This window comes from Cupressus sempervirens, chromosome 11 (assembly GCF_028749045.1).
Source record: "Cupressus sempervirens isolate cs-2001-9-10 chromosome 11, ASM2874904v1, whole genome shotgun sequence".
Taxonomy (NCBI): domain Eukaryota; kingdom Viridiplantae; phylum Streptophyta; class Pinopsida; order Cupressales; family Cupressaceae; genus Cupressus; species Cupressus sempervirens.
This window is the reverse complement of record NC_143128.1, coordinates 187,807,543-187,829,962: the sequence shown is the minus strand read 5'-3', so window position 1 is coordinate 187,829,962 and position 22,420 is coordinate 187,807,543.

The window sequence follows — 22,420 nt, the reverse complement described above, 5'->3', positions numbered from 1 at the left end:
AGGTGGAGTTTTCAAGGTATGAATCTTGTAGTAAAGATTGAATAGGATTTATTTAATGATCTAATCCTATTAGGATATCCTATAGAAGCATAGGATACTAGGAGATAAGAGAAATCTCTTGGTGGAAGTGGAAAACTAAGCCTAGGAGTTTTATCTTACACCATATTGGTATCAGAGCTTAGTTGATCAAGCTTGTGGTCAATGCATCAATATTTTGAATTAGTAGGAGAGAATACACCAACCCAAGCCATGGTGACTAATTCTAAACTAGCAAAGAAGGTTGAGGAACAAGAAGAGGATAACAATTTGTTAAGACAAAGAATAGCTCAAATGGAGCAGCTCTTGGGTGAAGTCCAAGACAAAGATGATAGGGTCAAAGAGAAGATTGACCTTAAAGAAGAAGCTGAAGCAAAGGAGAAAGAATTAGAGTTGGACGAAGAAGCACCAGCTCCTAATCCTATTCTTCCTAAAGATCCATTCTTGAAAGCATTGAAGGCATTGAGTGGCAAGGCTTTAGAAGGTGTTCCACTTTTTAGTGGACAAATGGATCCAGATTTAGTTTTGGATTGGATAGATAGCATTGAGAACCATTTTGAATGTGATGGTTTCTCTGAAGCACAAAAGGTAATGGTGGCCAAGTCTAGACTAAGAGGTTCAACCCTTACTTGGTGGAAGTTTGTGCAAACTGAGAGGGAAAAGGATGGTAAAGGTCCTATTATGACATGGAAGGGTATGGTATCCAATGTCAAGCAAACATATCTTCCTGATGACTATGAAGTCCAAATGAATAGAAGGAGACAAAATCTTAGGCAAAAAGATTTGGATGTCCAAGCATATACCGAGGAGTTTCAAAAACTGTGTTTGAGGTCCAAGGTAGTTGAGGATGAGAGCATCAAGCTAGCAAGGTATTTGAATGGTCTCAAATGGTCTATTCAAGAAGAGATGAGCCTAGTGAACTTCAAATCCATTAGGCAATGCTATCAAATGGCCTTGAAGATAGAGGAGAAGAGAAAGAGAAAGCAAGATAGCTCCAAAGGTAAAGGCAAAGGAAAAGATACAAAAGGTCAAAGAGGTGGCTATGGTGGAAGAAGTTCTGATTCTAGAGCTCAACGTGAGGTAAAATTCAATGAGCAGCAAGAAGGAAGCTCAAGTAGAGGTCGTAGAGGAAGGAATTCTAACTCTAACTTTAGAGGAAGAAGTGGTGGTTCTTCACAAAGAGTAAGAGGTAATTATTTTGCCAATATGAAGTGCTACCATTGCAATCAAATGGGGCACCCTGCCTATAGATGCCCTGAGAAAGGTGGCTCATCACAAGGAGGTGAGAAGAGAGCTAACCTTGTTCATGAAGACACTAATGCAGCAGTTAAACATTATGAGATTCCATTAAATTCAGATTAAGGGGAGAACCTCATGATGAGGAGAACTCTAATCAAGGAACCGGTGAAGGAGGAGCCAAGCCAAAGAAGATCTTTTTTTAGAATCAAATGCAAGATAATGAGAAAAGTATGTAGTGTCATTATTGATTCAGGCTCTACTGATAATATAGTGTCAGAAGAAGCAGTCAGCAAGCTCAAATTGAAAAGGATATCCCATACCAATCGTTACAAGGTTACTTGGCTCAATAAGGGTCAACATGTGTTAGTAAATGAACAAGCATGGGTGGAGTTCTCCATTGGAAGGTACAAAGACAAAGTTTTATGTGATGTGTTGCCTATGGATGCATGTCATTTTCTCCTAGGTGGACCTTGGCAATTTTACCGTCAAGCCATACATGATGGAGGAAAGAATTCCTATTCTTTCAAGAAGGATAATACTACCTTCAAAATTCAGTCATTGTTGGAGGATGCTGAAGTAAAGACAGTAGGTCCAAATGTTCTTATGGTAGGTGAAAAAAAGTTCCTACAAACCATGGAAGAAGGTGAAGGCATAGGGTATGCATTGATGTTGAAACCAAGAGAAGGAGATGAAGACAAGGTGACTAAGGAGACTGAATTACCAAAGGAGATTCAAGGTATGTTGCAGACTTACCAAGGCATTGTAAGTGATGGTCAACCTTCAACCTTGCCCCCTCAAAGAGCCATAAGTCATAGGATAGATCTTATCCCATGAGCTACCCTACCTAACAAAGCAGCCTATAAAATGAACCCTCAACAAAATAAGGAAATAGCAAGGCAAATACAAGAGCTCTTAGACCAAGGCCTAATTAGAAAGAGTATTAGTCCATGTGTTGTACCCCCCGTACTTGCACCTAAGAAGGGAGGAAATTGGAGGCTGTGTACTGATTCAAGGGCTATCAATAGGATAAATATAAGGTATAGGTTCCCTATCCTTAGGATTGAAGACTTAATGGATTGTTTAAGTGAAGCAAAGTACTATAGCAAGATAGACTTGAAGAGTGGCTATCACCAAATAAGAATGCATGAAGGAGATGAGTGGAAGACAACCTTCAAGACTAATGAAGGACGGTATGAATGGCTTGTCATGCCATTTGGATTGTCAAATGCCCCCTCTACATTCATGAGGCTCATGAATGAAGTACTCAAGGACTACATAGGCAAGTTTGTAGTTGTATATCTAGATGATATACTGATTTTTAGCAAGACAAAGAGTGAGCATTTGAAACATCTTGATATTGTCTTCAAGAAGCTGCATGAAGAGAAGTTGATGATCAATTTGGAGAAGTGTGAGTTCATCAAATCAGAATTGGTATATCTTGGGTTTGTTTTATCTCATGGCAATCTGAAAATGGATAAGAGCAAGGTAGAGGCTATCATGAATTGGCCTACTCCAAGGTCAGCAACTAAGGTAAGGAGTTTTCATGGTCTTGCACAATACTATAGGAATTTTATAAGACAATTTAGTGCAATTTGTGCTCCTATGTTGGATACTATCAGAGGAGGAATGGAAACCAAGTTTGTGGGGAATGAAGATGCTAACAAGAGCTTTGAGTTGTTGAAGGAAAGAATAGCTACCCAACCTATTTTGGTTCTGCCAAGCTTTGAGAAGCTATTCACTATTGAATGTGATGCTAGCAATGTAGCAATTGGGGTTGTTCTAAGCCAAGAGGGTAGACCGGTGGCTTTCCATTCTGAGAAGTTAAGTGAGGCTAAGAGGAAGTACTCCTCATATGACTTAGAGATGTATGCATTGGTCCAAGCTCTAAGAAAATGGAGGCACTACTTGCTTCCCAAGGAGTTCATTGTGTATTCAAACAATCAAGCACTTAGCTTCCTGAATTCACAAGAGAAGTTGAGTCACAAGAACATGAAGTGGGTTGAGTACCTACAAGCCTACACCTTCCATATCAAGCACAAGAAGGGTGTACTAAACAAGGTGGCTGATGCATTGTCAAGAAGAACCCTCACACTACAAGAAATCCAGTTGAAAAGCATGGGGATAGATCATTTCAAGGATCTATATGTAGATGATGAGGACTTTGCTGACATCTATAAGGTATGTACTGAATACAAGAATCATTTTCATAGCAAATATGTTGATTATACTTTGCAAAGTGATCTCTTGTTCAAAAGGAATCAATTGTGTGTTCCTAGAGGTTCTATTAGAGAGAATTTAATTCAAGAAAAACATAATGGTGCTTTGAGTGGTCACTTTGGGATCACTAAGACTCAAGACCTTGTTTCAAGGTTTTACTTTTGGCCTAGAATGAATCTTGATGTTAGGAGGTATGTGGAGAGTTTTCTAGTATGTTAAAAATCCAAGGGCACTTCAACAAATGCTGGTCTTTACCAACCACTACCTATTCCTACTAGGCCATCGGAATGCTTAAGCATGGATTTTGTAGTTGGGTTACCCAAGACAAGACAAGGAATGGATAGTGTGTATGTGGTTGTGGATAGATTCAGCAAGATGGCTCACTTTGTGCCATGCAAGACTACACATGATGCAAGTCAAATAGCATCTCTATTCTTCAAAGAGATAGTGAGAATACATGGACTACCAATCAGCATTGTTTTAGACAGAGACACAAAATTTATGAGTCATTTTTGAAAGACTCTTTAGCAAAGATTTGGAACTAACTTATCCTTCGGGTCAGCCTACCATCCCCAAACTGATGGTCAAACTAAGGTTGTTAATAGAATTCTTGGAAACCTTCTAAGATGCCTAACTAAGGAGTATGGACAGCAATGGGATTAGTTGATTGGGCAAGCTGAATATGCCTATAATGACATCATAAATAGATCAACCAGGAAGAGTACATTTGAAATTGTATATGGCCTACATCCTAGAGGTGTCTATGAGTTGAGATATTTAAAAGATGGATTCAAGGCAAGTGCATATTCTGATGACTTTGCATTTGCTATGCAAGAAGTTCATGAAACAGTGAGGAAAACATTGACAGAGAACACTATAAAACATAAAGCCAAAGTGGATGAAAGTAGTAGGACAGTTGATTTTAATGTTGGTTACTTGGTTATGGTGCATATCAACAAGTCAAGACTAAAAAAAGGAGTCCCCCACAAGCTACAAATGAGAAGGATAGGACCCTGTCCTATATTGGCTAAATATGGTGACAATGCATTCAAGGTTGAACTGTCGGAAGACAGTGGATTGTCACCCATTTTTAATATTGCTGACTTAGTCCATTATAAAGGACCACAACAAGACATGGATCAGACTCTTCATGAAGTGATCAGAGATGTGGAGGATCTCCAATTACCTACTGCTACAGTCATAGGCCCAGACATCATACTAGATACAAGAGTCTATAAAAAGACAAGGACTAAAGAGTACAAGGAGCATCTCATTAAAAGGCATGGACAAAATGATGTTGATGCTATTTGGATAAAAGAATCAGAGTTCAAAAATATGGGAGTTGATCCTACCATCATCAATCCAAGGGTGGATTGAACTTCTTATTTTGGGGAGGATGGTGCAGGAGCACCTAGGCCAACCTCTACTAGTTAGTCAATTTTGCTTCTACTTGACTCTAGCCAAGTCAAGAAGTTAGTGTAATTTGGTTGAGGACCTTAGAAGGTCTTGTTTTATGTTGGCTAGGTGAATTAGTCACTAAGACTAAGGTCACACAAATAGCCTTTGTTAGTTGTTATTTAAATTCTTAATGTTAGGAGTTAGGGAGATTGAGTCATTAATATGTCTTAGGCCTAAGAATGGTTAATGGTTATTAAATAAATATCATGATCATGAATGATCTTAGATCCTCAAAATATTTGAGGATAAGAAGCCTATAATATAGGATTAAGGCATCTATCGAAGTTGCCAAGTGTTGTAAGAATGTTGTCATAACAACATTTTGTACTTATTGCAAATATTCCATGCAACATGGATAGCCTTGGATTCCTTTGATTGTTGGAGGTTATTTTTGACCAAATAGGCCCTAGAATGGTGGAGAAGAAACCTAATGGAGTGATTTCTTGAATCTCCAAGCATTGGTTTCATATTGTAAAAAAAGTTTGAGTTAATGAAGTGGCTGGAAAACTCTATTTTTAAAGTAATATTTTGGTTTTTGAAGGAATAGTCATACTTGAATCCAAAAATGTGTTGATACAGTGGTTGAGACGTGTTCTATAGTCATTTTTAAGACTTTTTCATTTTATTTGTTAAGGGTTTAGAGTAGTTTTATCATAGTTTTCAAGTTGTTTTAGTTGAGGACTTTCTTTTGGTCACACTATGACAGATTTTGTAAAAATGGCTCCCACATGAGTTTCAACCATGGAAACACTAAATAAGTGGTTGAATCTTCAAGTGGGGCCTCTATAAATATTTTATCTAAATTTAGGAAGCATCATGAGAAAGGAAGCTAGCTTTATGATTAGGCCCTAGGTGAGTTTGACATACCCGGTTAGAGGCTTGACAATGAGAAATCAAATCATTTCATGTGGGGAATGGGAAGTACAGCACGTCCCCAGGAATTTTTATGGTATTTTTTTATGTTATTTATCCATCCTAAGCATTGGGAAGTCTTACCAGTCTATTAGGATAGGTTTTGAGCATTTTTCATCAATCCTAGACAAGCTGTCCTGGAAACTAGGCCTCTTAGCCTTGTTTCTCCTTGATATTAGGAAGGAGGTGTACGGTCACTTTGAGACCCAGAAACCTTAATGAAAGTTTTAAAACTTCCAAAAGGGTATCCAAATCAAGTTTTAATTTTCTAAGTTGTTTGGGAAAATGTTTCTAAAAAGGGGAAAAACTGACTAGTGAAGGCTACTAGAAATAGGCCTATTTTTAAGATCTCTTTTGGATGAAATCTTGAATATGATAAACCTAAGAGCCAAGAACCTTCCCAAATCAGTAAAATGGGATGGAATATGAATTAATTCAATGTAAAGAAGGTCCCCATGATGAATTTTGAAATTTGTGATGTTTTAGTGGATTTAGCACTTAGATCCATCTAAGTGAAAGTGAGAAAGAGAACCAAAATTAAGGTGTGGATCATCCAAGGTGGAGTTTTCAAGGTGTGACTCTTTTAGTAAAGAGTGAATAGTATTTATTTAATGATCTAATCCTATTAGGAGATCCTATAGAAGCATAGGATATTAGGAGATAAGAGAAATCTCTTGGTGGAAGTGGAAAACTAAGCCTAGGAGTTTTATCTTACACCAGTACAAGATGTTAGGAAATATTACAATTGCAAGGTAGGAGCAATAGGAGATATGGAGATTCATCAAGCATATGATAAACTATGTAAAAATGGGGTGTTAAAGGAAGAATTTCAAATAGTTGAAAGAAAGGGCTTAACTCGTGCCCTAGTTTTCCCCATAGTTTTCAAAACTAAATGGATAAGTATTGTCCTAATTAGAATACATAATGTTTATTTATGGTTAAGAGGACCTATCAAGATAATGAATAGAATTGTGCATAGGGTTATAGGTTTTCCAAGCCTAGATTGGTACAAGAGCCTACGAAGTGATTCTAAAGAAGCTATTGAAAAGAACACCGAGGCAAAATGGATAAAAAGGGGCATGACTATTGCTACAATAAGGGATCCCCTTTTGGACTTTGTAGTAAGAATCATATCTCACAAGTTCTATCAATCAAGTAGATTGAATAGTGTTTTGTGCATTGTTGTGGATGTGGCCTACAAAATTGTCAAGAAGGATCATAGATATGATCTAGAATAATTGCTATTACAGTACATCATGGAGAATCTAGGAGCAATAAGAAGATCAAAAGGTTCTTAGTGTAAGTTTGGATTAATTTTGATCTATATATTTTTCTATTTTTTGGAAGAATTTCCCTCCTTTGGCAAAGTACATTGGAAATTAGATAAGTCAGCTATTACTCAAATCAATGAATACATTGAGAAAATGGGAGACAACTTTAAATCTCTAATGACAAATTACTTTGAGGATTTCAAGTAATCCATGAAGAAAAGACTAAGGATACCAGTATCCCTAGTGGAATAGCACATCAATGATATTTGTTTCTTAGTTGATATTGATTATACTTATATCCAAGTAGCAATTCCAAGGACTAGATGGCTAAGACAGCTAAATATTGATGAAGCATTAGCAGTAATCATAGCATTTCTTGCAAAGGAAATTGATAAGGATGCACCATATTTTGGAACATATGATGTGGTGAGATCCAAAGTGGATATGGAGTTGAAGACTGCCTCCACTTTAAAGAAGAAAGACAATCTTGTTAAGAAGCTTAAAGAAAAAATTGGTGAAGGTGTTGATGCTGAGGAAGAGGAAGATGATGATGAAGAAGAAGAGGAACATCAACCTCTTGCATTAACACAAGGCTTATGTGAGGATGAAGAAAAGGAAGAAGGTGCCAAGAAAGAAGAAGCTAAGGAAGCACCAGCTCAAGCCAAGCCCAAGAAGAGAAAGGCCATAACTCAACATATAGCCCAACCTAAAGGAAAGAAGGTTATGAAGCCAAGCCAAGCCAAGCCAACTATACTATTAACAAGAGCCACCACAAGAGCCTCAACTCAAAGGGCCAAGGAGAAAGACAAAGAAAAGAAGAAGGTTACTGAGTTGACTGGTCCTATGTAGAAGAAACTAAAGAGAAAATATGTTGCACAACTAGAGTCAGATGATGAGGAAAGGATAGAATCTAAAGATATCAACAAATTTAGAGTGGTAAGCCATGTTCCTAAGTCAAATATTGATAAAATTTGTGATAATCTTAGGAAGAATGCAGATTTTTTTGAATTGAAAAATATTGATTTTAATAAATTCAGTAGAGAAGATCAGAATAAAGTTAAAGAATCAGTATATGCCATGATGGTAGAATATAAGAACACTCCTCTTCAATTAGACAATACAATGCCCAAGGAGTTATATAAAATTGTTGAAAATAAGTGGCATTACTATTTAAAAATGGAAAAAGATATAAGCGAATCCACATTGGCACAAGTAATGCTAGAATATAGTAAAGGTCAAATAACTAAGGAAAATAAAAAACATGGAAGTAAGTTTGAACCAAAATATAGAGCCTTCCACATCTTGCAGAATAAAATTGAAGAAGTTGTCAATAAATCAACAAGATTGTGGAAGTTGATATATGGCTTGACTATTGTCAAGGATGGAGAAGAAGATATCCTTGAGGGATAGAATATTGAAGAGAATGAAGATGCAAATAAGGTTGAGGCTAGTAAGGAAGAGAAGGAAGAAAAAATAGTGGAGGAGGAAACAAAAAAAGATGAAGGAGAAAAAGAAACAGTGGAGACACATGGTGAAGAGGAGTAGCAAACTGAACAGAGTGTCCAAGACACCCAGTTACCACCACCAAGTACTCCACATATAGAACTTGTAGTTATAGTCATTGTAAAGAATGTTCCTAACACTTCTACTCTGAACATCAACCCTTTAACTATAGAGGATCTCAAGAAGGTCCTTCACCAATCAACACTACAAGTACAACTTTACACAAATCTAGTATTGGTAAGTGTTGATGAGTTGCAGAAAGCTATAGCAGCAATAACAAGGGATAGGGAAACTACACAAGAATAAACCTCACAACCTCCTATGGCTACAACAGATCAACCAAAAGAGCAAGAGGTACAAGACAAAATTGCTAAGGTTGATTCTACAACAAAAATGACAACTATTGTTGAGGGGCCTACAAAGGAACCAACAGGACAAGATGTTCATGCAGCACAAACCCAAGGTGAACCTCCTCAAGTTGTCATCATTGATCAAGGTAGTACAGGAGAGGAGAAAGAAGTGGAGAAAATCCCTAAGGAGCTAGAGGCAATACAAACATTGGTAAACTTTCCTAGCTCAGGGACTCTCAGAAGAAGCTAAGCACTGATGTAGTACCATTGCAAATATCAGCACCAAGCTCAAGAACTACCAAGGTTACAAGGGTACTTCACTATGGAGACCCTGCACTTGATGAAGAAATAGTCATACCAAGCTATGACTCAAGGAAAATGAACCTGCAATAGATAAATGAAGTGTAAGAGGTACTAGAAAGGAGAAAGAGGCAAGAGATACTCAGAAATGAGTATAGGAAAAAGCAAGCATTAGTGGAGATCAAAGAAATATTTCTTGATGCCTTTAGCTTGCAAGTACCTAATGAAATTAAGCCCATAATGGAGCAATTATCCAACATTATGGACTAGGTACAGAATGAGGACCTTGAAACCAATGTCAAATTATTGGAATGGTTAGAGAAGAAATTTTAGATGAAAGTAAATGAAAAGATATCAAGTGAAATAGCACTATCATAGGTTGAATTGGTGAAAAATATTGAAAAAGTGAAAAAGGTACTTGAGAATGTATTCTCATTGTACAAAAAGTTGTGTGATTTCTCATACTTCACACAGGAAACAAGCCAAAGGATAGTGAGCTTCAAGCAAAATCTAAAGATTTCTAGCACACAGATACCAAATGATCTAGCTCAGAGTGAGAAGCATTTTTTCCAAACACTTCACACACAAAAAGAATTAGTTGTGTTGATAGTAGAAGAGGCCAATATCAAGGCCAAACTGATGCAAATTCAGTCTTCCATAACCCCACATTTGGAAGTACTCCATAAAGAACAAGCCTATGTAGAGAATAATCTAAAGAAAGATCCTAATATTTCTACTTTGGAAAGACTTGTTCATCTTGCAATAGAGATAGCTATCTAGCATAAATCATTGGAAATTGCTTTGGAGAATTGGGATGCATCTCTTAAGATGATTATGGAGGTCAATAAAACATTTTTGACAAAATATGGTCTTAATCCTTAGAACCCTTTGACGTAAGTGTCAAAAAGTGGGAGATAGAGTTAAGGGGGAGAAATATTTAAGAGGGAGATATAATGTTTTGGGGGGAGTTGTAAATAAGAATGTAAGATAACACAAGTATAGAGTATAGGGTACACAAATATAGAAATAGTGCATGAGACACATACAACACATCAACTCAGGAGGAGTTACAAAACTTTTGAGGTATATATATAGTTTTTATAGAATTTTGAGAAGTTTTGAAGTTTTGTATATATGTTGAGCTATATGCATATTTTACTCGAGGAGATTAGACTTTGATATACTACTAAGTGTTTTTCACACTCATAGAAAACGGGGAGATTGTTGAATCTAAGACTAGTTTTGACTATTTTGTGTCAACACACTTAAGATGTTTACTAAGTTCATGCTGAGCTAGTAACACATGCTGAGTAAAATATGTATAGATGTCGAGTAAATAGCTGATGTCAAGTAAACAATTGATGCTAAGTAAAAAGTTGATATTGAGGAAATAGTTGATGCCAAGTAAATAGTTGATCCAGAGTAAGTTCAGGTGTTGATCCAAATAGAACTAAATCAAGTGTCAAGCCAGACAAAACTACAACAAGTATTGAGCCAAGTAGAACTACAACAAGTGCTGAGTAACAGAATGATCAGGTGCTAAGCATCAAAGGTGGGTGAATGCACAAAGTTGGGTCGCAATTCTGTGGAAGTCAAATCCGCAAAGTGAAACTTCTTAGAAACGGGTATCCAATTTTAAAAAATAGGCACCTATTTTTGGTTTGGGTGCCTGACCCTAAATTTAAAAAATGGGCACCTGTTATTTTTAAAAATTGGGTACCCGTTTTTTATTTTCAAAAAATTGGGTACCCATTTTTTATTTTCAAAAAACGAGTACCCATTTCTCAAAAAAATAAAAATAAAAATTTTTAAGAAATGGGCACCCATTTTTTAAAAATAAAAAATGGGTACCCTTTTTTAAAAATCAAGTACCCATTTTTTAAAAGTAAAAAAGGGTACTGATTTCTTAAAAATACAATTTTTAAAGTTTTCAGCAGATTTTACATGCCGCTTTTAGCTTTTCAAAATGGGTACCTGTTTTTTGAAATTCAAATAACGGGTGCCCGTTTCTTACAACATGAGGTGGGATTTTTTTTCCTACCTCGTATTTTCGTTTGGGATAGGCTTGGTGAGACCAAGCCTGTGCCTTGGCCTCTTAAGATTTGGCTAAGGCATTCAACTAACAAATTCATGCCTTGCCATAATTTTTACAGGGTTTTCCTGATCAAATCTTTTTACGAAACAAAAACCCATTAGAGCTCTCACTATCTTGATTTTAGAAATATAAATTTTATAGAGTTATGTTTTTATTTACTATTTTTTTTTTTTTTTTTAATCAAAGGTGGTCCCTAAATGTAAAATAGCAACGTTCACTAAAACTTTAATAAATTTTTAATTTTATATTTTTTCTTAAATTAATTTATATGTCATCAATCTACATTCAATTCTTTTGAAGTTATAAAAAAAAAAAAAAATTGAAAAAAGTGAAATTTTGATCAAATTATGGTGTCCGTACACGAGAGGTTTTAAAATTTTCTTTTATAGCCAATTAAAAATTAATAATAATAAAAATATTCATTAAAAAATTCAAGAAAAATATTCTCATCAATATTTGGTGTGTCAGGTAACTCCGTTTAAAAGGATTCACAAAAATTCATTCATTTGTGTCAAATTATGGTGTCCATACACGAGCGTGGTATGGTCCTGAAACAGGCATTTTGAAAAAGTGGTTTTTAAAGATCCATACCAAAAAAATAATCTATCATATGGGTATACAAATAAATTACATATTCAAAAAGAAGATTTCAGGCACTACAATTTTTATTTCTGAAGTTTTTTTATATTTAATCTCTAAATGGCTCAAAATTTGGCATCAATTGAAAAAATATTTCAAAAATAGGAAAAACACTTCCACTTTTTGGCCAAAAGTGAGACCCAACTTCTTGCACTGACCCAGGTAACAAGTTTTGAGTAACATAGATTGGATATAGTTGTTTGTAATCACACAAACACCTATGTAAACTATTTTTGAGCTAACATGGAAGAATCTTGAAGGATATTAAAGATAAGAACAAATCTTTTGCATTACCTATGCAATCAACATGCAACCAATAAGAAAAATGGAGAAGGCATGCAACCAATAAGAAAAGTGCATGAGTTAAGTAGGAAATAAAGAATGAATATGGATCATAGATTCATACCTAACCCTAAGTTTTGAAAATCTTTAAAAGGAGGATGAAACCCCATTGTGGATGAATGAAGTGCATGGGTGAACTATAGCAAAATTCAGAGGGAAGTGTGAAGAGACTTAGAAGAATAGAGCAACATTGCAGCATTTAGTTGATCAAGAAAAAAGTATCAAAACTTCGAAGAGTGACATATCAGATCAAGCAAGGATTAGGTTAGTCAGAGCAGAATAAGGATCCGGAATCAACAATTGGAGATTGCAAAGCTATCAAGTCAAAGACTTTATAATACTCTCTAGCAATTGTATTAGATAATGGAAATCCTATGGACTTAGGTTGGCCTAGTAGCCATTTTTAAATCCTTTAATAGGGTGGCATTCCAAGTGAATATACAAAAGTCCTTTAACCAAGCCTGCTTTTAGTAGGGTAGTGAAATCCTTTAACTAGGTCACTTTTGACAGAGTGTAAAAGTCTTTACCGGGACAAGCCTTTCATAGGGCTGACCATTGAAAGTGGTCAAACATTGTAAACTTGAACAGTTACACATTGTTGTAGGGATATTTTGTGGGTGTCATCCTCACCCCAATTTTACCTTCTCATTTTGGAGGGTTTCTAGGTTACCAAATTTGTGTGTTGTCTATTTTCATGCATTTCTTTACTTTCAAGTTCATTAGATAGATTGGATGCATGTGGATGATTTTAGTTAAAGGAATTTAAAAGGGTTAAAGTTAGTTACTTCTGATTCACCCCCTCCCCCTCTTAGAAGTAAATCTTCCCACTTGTTAATTCCAAAAAAAAGTGGATGGGTTTCCCTTAAAAATGAAAGAAGTCTATCATAACCATTGTTCAAATAATGGTCACAAAGGAATCCTAATCATTGAAGAATGTGGCATGTATTTACACCATTATAGAGATTTGTTTGGTATATAGTTCATTCTTTTCTCTCGTTTTAGAATTTTGCTTCTAACTAGTTGTATTGGGAGTTCTTTTTCTCCATTGTTTTATGTAACTTTCATGAAGAAGAGAACAAGAAAAAATAAATTTAACTTTGTACAAAAGATTTCTTCAATGGATGTGGTTACTAAATATGTTAATTAAGAAATAAAATCATAAGTCTAAAAGATGTCCTTAATGCTAGGCATATTTATTGATTACATTTCTTGATCATTGCAATAAAACTTGCATTAGCATTATTAAAAATTCAATAATATATAATGTTCTCACATCATTGTGGGAAAATGATTTCCATAAAATTGACTCTTATATACTCTTTCACACTTTCTAGATCATCTAAATAGTTGTGTTGGGAATTATAAATTCCCTTTCATAAATAAGACACAATTAAAAAAAATCCACTATTCGAGTTATATTTAAAACCTATATCCTGAATTTGAATATAGTTGTACTCCAACTACTCCAACACTACACGCAAATCCCATACTTCCCTTAATCATGTCTCATATTTTAGTGTAATATTTAACCATTTATTAACCCTAACCATAACACTAAGTGTCCTATTAATAAAATTGTAAACCTTGGATCCTTAGTCTAACTGTTACTCAATATGTTACTATATTGAGCATTTAGTAAATTATATACCTTATCCTAACCCTATATGTACTACTAACTAGAAATAATATTATATTTTTTATAAGTGGGAATATATATGTGTGTGTGTATATACATATATATACATATATACACACATATATATACATATATACATATATATACATATATACATATATATATATATAGAGAGAGAGAGAGAGAAAGAGAGAACATTATAAAAAAGTTAATAACATGGGTTATAATAGCACTAATCATGGGCATTATAATAGGACTGACCCACACAAAAAATTAACTTGATAGCTATCGTAACAGTAAGATAAAGTGTAATAATAACACTAACATCAGATATAATATTATTAGAAACCCAAAAATAACCTTAACTGCAATCATAACACAATCCCTATCTCTGTCTCTAACTCTAACTCTAATTATAACCCTAACCCTAATTATAACCCTAACCTTAACTTGAACTCTAACTTGAACTCTAATTTTATCCCTAATCCTAACCTTAACCCTAATCCTATATAACCCTAACTCTAATCCTAATTCAAACCCTAACCCCAATTCAAGCCCTAACCCTAACCCTAGACTATAAATCTAATTCTAACTATAACTCTAATTTTTTCCCTAACCCTAATCCTAACACTATTTCTAACCCTAATTGTAACTCTATTTCTAACTCTAATGCTAATTCTAACCCTAAAACTAACTTTGATTTTAATCCTAATTCTAACTCTAACTCTAACCCTAACTCTAACTCTATCTCAAATTCTAACCCTAACCCTACCCCTAATTCTAACCCTGATTCTAACTCTAACCCTAACTATAACTATAACTATAACTTTAAGTGTAACCCTAACCCTAATGATAACCTTAACCCTAACCCTAATTTTAACCTTTACTCTAACTCTTACCCTAAATCTAACCCTAACCCTAACACAAACCCCAACTCTAAATCTAACATTAATCCCACTTTATCTCCATCTTTAACTCCAACTGTAACTTAAACTTTAGCTCTAACTATAATTCTAACCCTAATCCTAACCCTAAACCTAACCCTAACCCTAGCCCCAATTCTAACCTTAACACTAACACTAATACTAACCGTAACCCTAACCCTAACACTAGCACTAGCACTAACACTAGCACTAGCACTAACACTAACACTACCACTAACACTATAACTCTAATTATAAACCTAACCTAATGCAAACCCTAACTCTAGCTATAACCCTGGCTTTAACCCTAACTATAACCCTAATTCTAACCTTAACCCTAATTCTAACCCTAGCTCTAACTCTAACTCTAACTCTAACTCTAACTCTAACTCTAGCTCAAACCCTAACTCTAATTCTAACCCTAACCCTAACCCTACCCCAAATTCTAACCCTAACTATATTTATAACCCTAATTCTATCCCTAACCATAATTCTTACCCTAACCCTAACTGTAATCATAATTATATTTGTAACCCTAATTTTGACCCTAATCCTAACCCTAATTCTAACTCTAACTCTAATTCTACCCCTAACCCTAACCTTACATAACCATAACTCTAACCCTAATTTGAACCCTAACCCCAATTCTAGCTATAACCCTAACTATAACTCTAATCCTAACTCTAACCCTAACTCTTACTATAACTCTAATTCTCATCTTAACCCTAACTCTAACACTAATTCTAACCCTAACTCTATCTTTAATGCTAATTCTAACCCTAACCCTAACCTTAATTCAAATCCTAAATCTAACTCTAACTCTAACTCTAACCCTAACTCTAACTCTATCTTTATCTTTAATTCTAACCCTACCCCTAATTCTAACCCTAACTCTAACTGTAACCCTAACTCTAATTGTAACCTTGAGCCTTACACTAACCCTAACCCTAAGTCTAACCTTAACCCTACCCCTAATCCTAACCCTAATACTATATATAACTCTAACTCTAACCCTAAACCTAATTCCAATCATAACCAAACCCTAAATCTAACCCTAACTCTTACTCTAACCCTAATCCTAAATCTAACCCTAACCCCAACTCTATCTCTAACTTTAACTCTAACTCTAACTTGAACCCTAACTCAAACTCTAATTCTAACCCTAACCCTATCCCTATCCCTAATCCCAACTCTAACCCTAACTCTATCTCTAACTCTAACTCTATTTCTTACTCTAACTCTAACTCTATTTCTAACTCTAACTCTAACTCTTAAACTAACACTTACACTACCTCTAATTTTAACTCTAACTCTAATTGTACCCTAACCCAAAGCCTAATTGTAACCCTAACACTAACCCTAATTCTAACCCCAATTCTAAACCTAACTATAACCTAAACTCTAATTCTAACTCTAACCCTTATTCAAACTCTAATTCTAACTCTAACTCTAGCCCTAGACTCTAATACTAACCCTAACCCTATTTCTTACCCTTACCCTAACCTTAACCCTAACTCTAACTCTCTCTAACTTGAACCTTAACTCTACTCCAATTCTAACCCTAACCATAACCCTAGCCCCAATTATAACCCTAATAATAACACTAAAATAACACTAACACTAACACTATAACTCTAATTGTAACCCTAACCCTAATGCTAAACCTAACTCTAAACAGACCCCTAGCATTTACCCTAACTCTAACCCTAGTACTAACTCTAACCCTAATTCTAACCCTAACTCTAAATCTAACTTTATTTCTAACTCTAATTCTAACTCTAACTTTTACTGTATCTCAAATCCTAACTCTAATTATAATTCTAACCTGAACGCTAACCTTAATTCTAACCCTAACTATATTTGTAACCCTAATTCTATCCCTAACCATAATTCTTACCCTTACCCTAACCCTAAATTTAGCTCTAACTCTAATTGTATTTGTAACCCTGATTCCAACTCTAAACCTATATAACCCTAACTCTAATCTGAATTCTAACCCTAACCCCAATTCTAGCCCTAACCCTAACTATAACTCTAATCCTAACTCTAACCCTAACTCTAACTCTAATTCTCACCATAACCCTTACTCTAACACTAATTCTAACCCTAACTCTATCTCTAATGCTAATTCTAACCCTAACCCTAACCTAACCCTAACCCTAACCCTAACCCTAACCCTAATTCTAACCCTAAATCTAACTCTAACTCTAACTCTATCTCTAATTTTAACCCTACCCTTAATTCTAACCCTAACTCTAACCCTGTCTCTAACTATAACTCTAACTCTAATTATAACCTTGACCCTAACACTAACCCTAACCCTAAGTCTAACCCTAATCCTAACCCTAATAGTATATATAACTCTTACTCTAACCCTATTCCTAATTCTAATCTTTACCCTAACTCTTACTCTAATCCTAACTCTAACCCTAACCCTCTATCTAACCCTAACCCAACTCTATCTCTAATTTTAACTCTAACTCTAACTTGAGCCCTAACTAGAACTCTAATTATAACCCTGCCCCTAATCGCAACCCTAACCCCAACTCTAACTCTCACTCTAACTCTAATTCTAACTCTAACACTTATGCTAACACTAACACTACTTCCAATTTTAACTCTAACTCTAATTGTAACCCTAACCTTAATGCTAACCCTAATCCTAATCTTATCCCTAACACTAACTCTAACTCTAACCCCAATTCTAACCCTAACTATAACCCTAACTCTAAATCTAACTCTAACCCTTACTCTAACTCTAACTCTAACTCAGATGCTAATTCTAATTCTAATCCCAACCCTAATTCTTACCATTACCCTAACACTAACCCTAACCCTAACTCACTCTAACCCTAAATCTTACTCTAACTCTAATTCTAAACCTGATCCTAACCCTAACTCTAACTCTAATTGTAACTCTAACCTTGACCCTAATGCTAGCTCTAATTATAACACTAACCCTAACAATAACCCTAACCCTAATCCTAACTCTAATTCAAATCTCAACCCTAACCTTATTCCTAACCCTAAGCATAACTCTACTCATGAATGTAACATTTTACGTAACAATATCCTTAAAATAAAAACAAATTAAAGTCATGCAAATTAAACACCATATATAGAATTAAAAAATAAAATGTTGAAGAATAATTTTATAGTAAGTTTATACAACTACAATTTTATAGTAACTCTATATAACTATATTTAAAAATAAATAAATAAATTTTTACTAATCTTATCAAAAATAGAAAAATCAAAAAATACTTTCTTTTTTTGCGTCATGATTGCCACTAGCATATATATACCTATATATAAATTATACCGAGACTAATCGTTCTCGAGGTGCCTATTTTCATAAATCCCAATTCTGATTTAATAACCTTAGGATTAAATGAAAATAGGTGTCTCGAGAATGATTACTCTCGGTGTAATATATATAGGTATATATAGCTAGTTTATTGCATTTTTTTCTAAAATCTCATTTATGTGTTATGGCTTGTTGAATCTCTTTTAGGTGGCTATCATCTAAAGAAATTGATAAAAAAAGATATAAAATATTGGAAGAGAAAAATACCTCAGCTTATGTGTGAAATGCAAAAGTGTCTACCTTCAGCTTTTTTCAATGCTCAATAATACTACCACATAAATCAAGTTGAGGAGATTGAATTGTGTGAACCTATACAAACTAGGTCAATGTGGATGGTTGAGAGGCACTTGAAATTTATGAAGGGATTGGTTTGATAGAAAGAATGTCCTTAGCACGTACTAATAGTTTACCACTATTTCCTTGATCAGCTCGTGTTACTAGTACTAGTTCATTGGAGGGTCATAATTGTTGAACAAGAATAATATGATTCCATTAAAAGTACCCAAGCTTCTAGGTGCTTTAAAATTGTTGTGATTTACAGTGTAATGTAGTTGACTTATACATAACTCATTTTGAACTAATAATCCTATGATGTTTTTGTAGGAAAACATATTTATTATTAGACTCTTTTTGAAATTACATTGAAGCTATTTGGGCTCACCATATGTAAAAGTTACATAGCTCTATATCATTGGTACAATATTTTTCTTTTCTTCCATTCATTGTACTATATTAAAGTTATGTAGTTTCAATTTTTTTTTAATCTAACAATTTTGTTTTCTTTTCGAAAAAGGTGGAATGAACAAGGTCCTAAGTTAAAGAATTAGTTGATTAAATCTTTAGAGGACCTCATATAAAGATGGTTAGGGACCAATATAGAAGGTCTCTAAAGTTAAACACAAAGTACAAGTGTCCTCCTATGATTACTCTAATAGAGTGGAATGAAATAATTTCAGATGCAAAAGAGAAAAGGCTATAGGATAAAGGAATTCAACTAGAAGATGAAAAAAGAAGGTATGTCATGATAGTATTAAGTAGAATGTAATCATGCACTAATTAGTGATCTTTCTATTTATATAATCTAACATGTTTCAAACTTTTTATAAACTGCAAGACACATCAAAATCTATAGAAGTGAGAGTAAAAAAGGTTGGCCAATACAAACTTGGCTCTAGTGGCTATATAAAATTTCACTCTCGACTTGTAAGTAGGAGAAATGGAATTTCATAATAATTTTTTTATATAAGGTTGCAAAGAATTTTGTTTAATCAAATCATACATGAAAAGATGATGATATTAAGATAAAAATGTAGGCCACTGAATTCAATGTAGAGCCCATGGATGAAGAAAAAAAAGTGCCTTGAATCAAGGCTATAAAGTCATAGTTGCATGCCTATGCCCAGAATACCAAAGAATCTAGTGCACCAGATGACACACAGGTAAATTGGTCAAATGAAAAGTAAATCAAATTGAATAATTAAGAAATTTCATGTTTGGTGTTAATTTTGAACATAAACTGACTATTCATGTTTTATATATCAAACAATGATAACAATGCACATGACATTTCACTGCAGCCTTCAAATCCTATCACAAAACCTGCACATGGTGAAGGCCATGATGTGCATCACACTAGTGGAGGTATTAATTTTCCATTGGAATTAAATTATGTAATTATTAATAGAATTTAACATCTTCAATTGCAATTGGTGTAACCCTTTCCTAAATATTTTAGAGCATGTTGAACATGATGGTAAATGAGTGGAGCATCTTCTTAGTGTTTAGCATGTTGAGTCGATGGTTGATCAAAATGTTATTGTACATGATGTGGCATTCTTAGGTAAAGAAAAATACATGTTATGTTATAATGGTTAATGAAATACTTGTAATAGTAAAAAATTGGTATGTAAATTTAACACGTTTACTTGTTATTGTAACATACCCCCCTTTAGAGCAGTAGCCTCATGCTCGCCAAACTAGGAGGAAGTGTCATAATTTGACATCACAGCCACAAGAGGAGGAGAATGATGAAGATATTGATGTTCCTATCAACCTTTTCCTTAAGAAATCAAAGAAAAATAAAACTAAATGATTTTTTTTAACTACTCTTTAATAAACTTTGTTGGATAACAAAAGAACTTTGTTTTAATGAATTATTTATGAATTTTGTGTATTAATATTAAATTTTATGTCATGTTAATGAATATTTCTATGTGTTAATGAATTTTATGTCATATTATTGAATGTTATGTGATTGTATTGGTTGAATGTTATAGTTCATTAATGGATGAATGAATGAAAGAAGCATGCAATTAGATGTTAATGGGGAATTCAAAGTGATGTTAGTAGGATTAGGTGTGAGGACAGATGAGCTTCCACCTTCACGTGGTTGTCCTTGTTAAGTAGAGAATATTAAAGTATTCTTGAAACCAAGTGAAGCTCAAACTAACATACCTTCATTAATTAATCAAATTCATTTTTTCTAGGTCTTTGATCATAAGTGCATTTTGCATGTGTCATTTTATGGAAACTATCAAATAAAAAATTGGAAGGGCCAATACTCAACTTGTTTGGCATGATTCAACGTCATTCAAGTGTAAGTATTCTCTTCTTGAATGTGTTAAATTTGCATGGTTCCTCTTACAGAGGTCAACTTTGTAGTTTGAAATTGAAATTAAATCCTTTCTATATGAAAATTATGACATTGAGAAATACTAGATATGTTGTGTTAAATACTACTATGGTTCTCTTTATTGCTATTATGATAATTGTTGCAATTACTATTATATTAAATCAAGACCACCCTCCACCATTGATGGGATATATAAGGAACATTGAAAAGGAAACAAGTAAGATTTATTGGTATATTTTTACTTAACTTCAATTAATATGGCTTCACAATGTCCATTTAAAATATACTTTAACTTCCAACTTACAAAATACAACTTGACCTCGGGAATTTAAACTAGTACTTCTACATAAGGATGCAAGGAGTGAATATACTTGGAATTTTACTAGATGTAGTCTTGTTATCTACTCCACTTACCTAGTGCAAGATTTCAAGGTGCATTCAAATGATTTTCATATCAATAGCATCTCCTTAATCCCATCTATGGATGCAAATCAAAGATCAAGTATAGATTGAAGTTAATCACAATTAACTACCAAATCAGCTATTCCTTTGGTATATGATGAGGTTACTCAAGGATGCATTCATATTTAATCAAAGAAACTTTGATACAATATTGATTAACAATAAAGTATATGATTTATGATCTTCTTGTGCATATTTAAATTCTACCTTTTTTGTTAAGCATCTAAATATTTATCATATATAATTAAGTTATTATTTACAAACATATTGCACATCTGAAAATGAAAGAAATACTGTACATATGCTCCAATTCATTAGGGACTTGAATTATTTTTACATTTGTAAAACATGATTGTAAATATTACTTTGTCAAGTGATTGGCATAGACAACTTATATTATTTATATGATTATCAAAGAATATGCATTCCATTGTGTAATGTCCCCTAACTGATCCTATTGATTTCAAGATTGATTTTGTAATTCAATCGTAGAAGACTCCCTTTGATCAATGATTATACTTAATTCTTCAACTTGTCACAAATAAGAGTATGTTGTAGTGAAGGTAATTAGGAACAATTAACCTTCAATAATCCATTGTATAAATTTTTCTTTCAAAAGTGTCAAGCATGTATGGTGGGTCAAAACATTTGAAATGACATGTATAGATTCAAGATTAAGAGTAGTCCTTTCAATCAAAGGACTATTCTCCACCTCTTTTGACAATGAAATGCAACCAAGAATGTTCAACATTACTCTTATTGGAAACTATAGCTAGATGGTTTTCCACTCAAGTATGGGACTCAAGAAATTTTGGTCCTTGAGGTGTTGTGGAAAGGAGTGAAGTTGGCTTAAATATCATCTAAAGTGGTAGATATGAAGAAGCATAAAGTTCTTGAACTAAAACATAACCATGAAGGATCTCATTAAAATGATTGTTTCCCCTTACATTCCTTTGGGCAAGAGGGAAACCAAAGAAGATCGAGATACACTAACATGGACAAATGTATCAATTCTTACATCAGTCTTAGATTGAAATT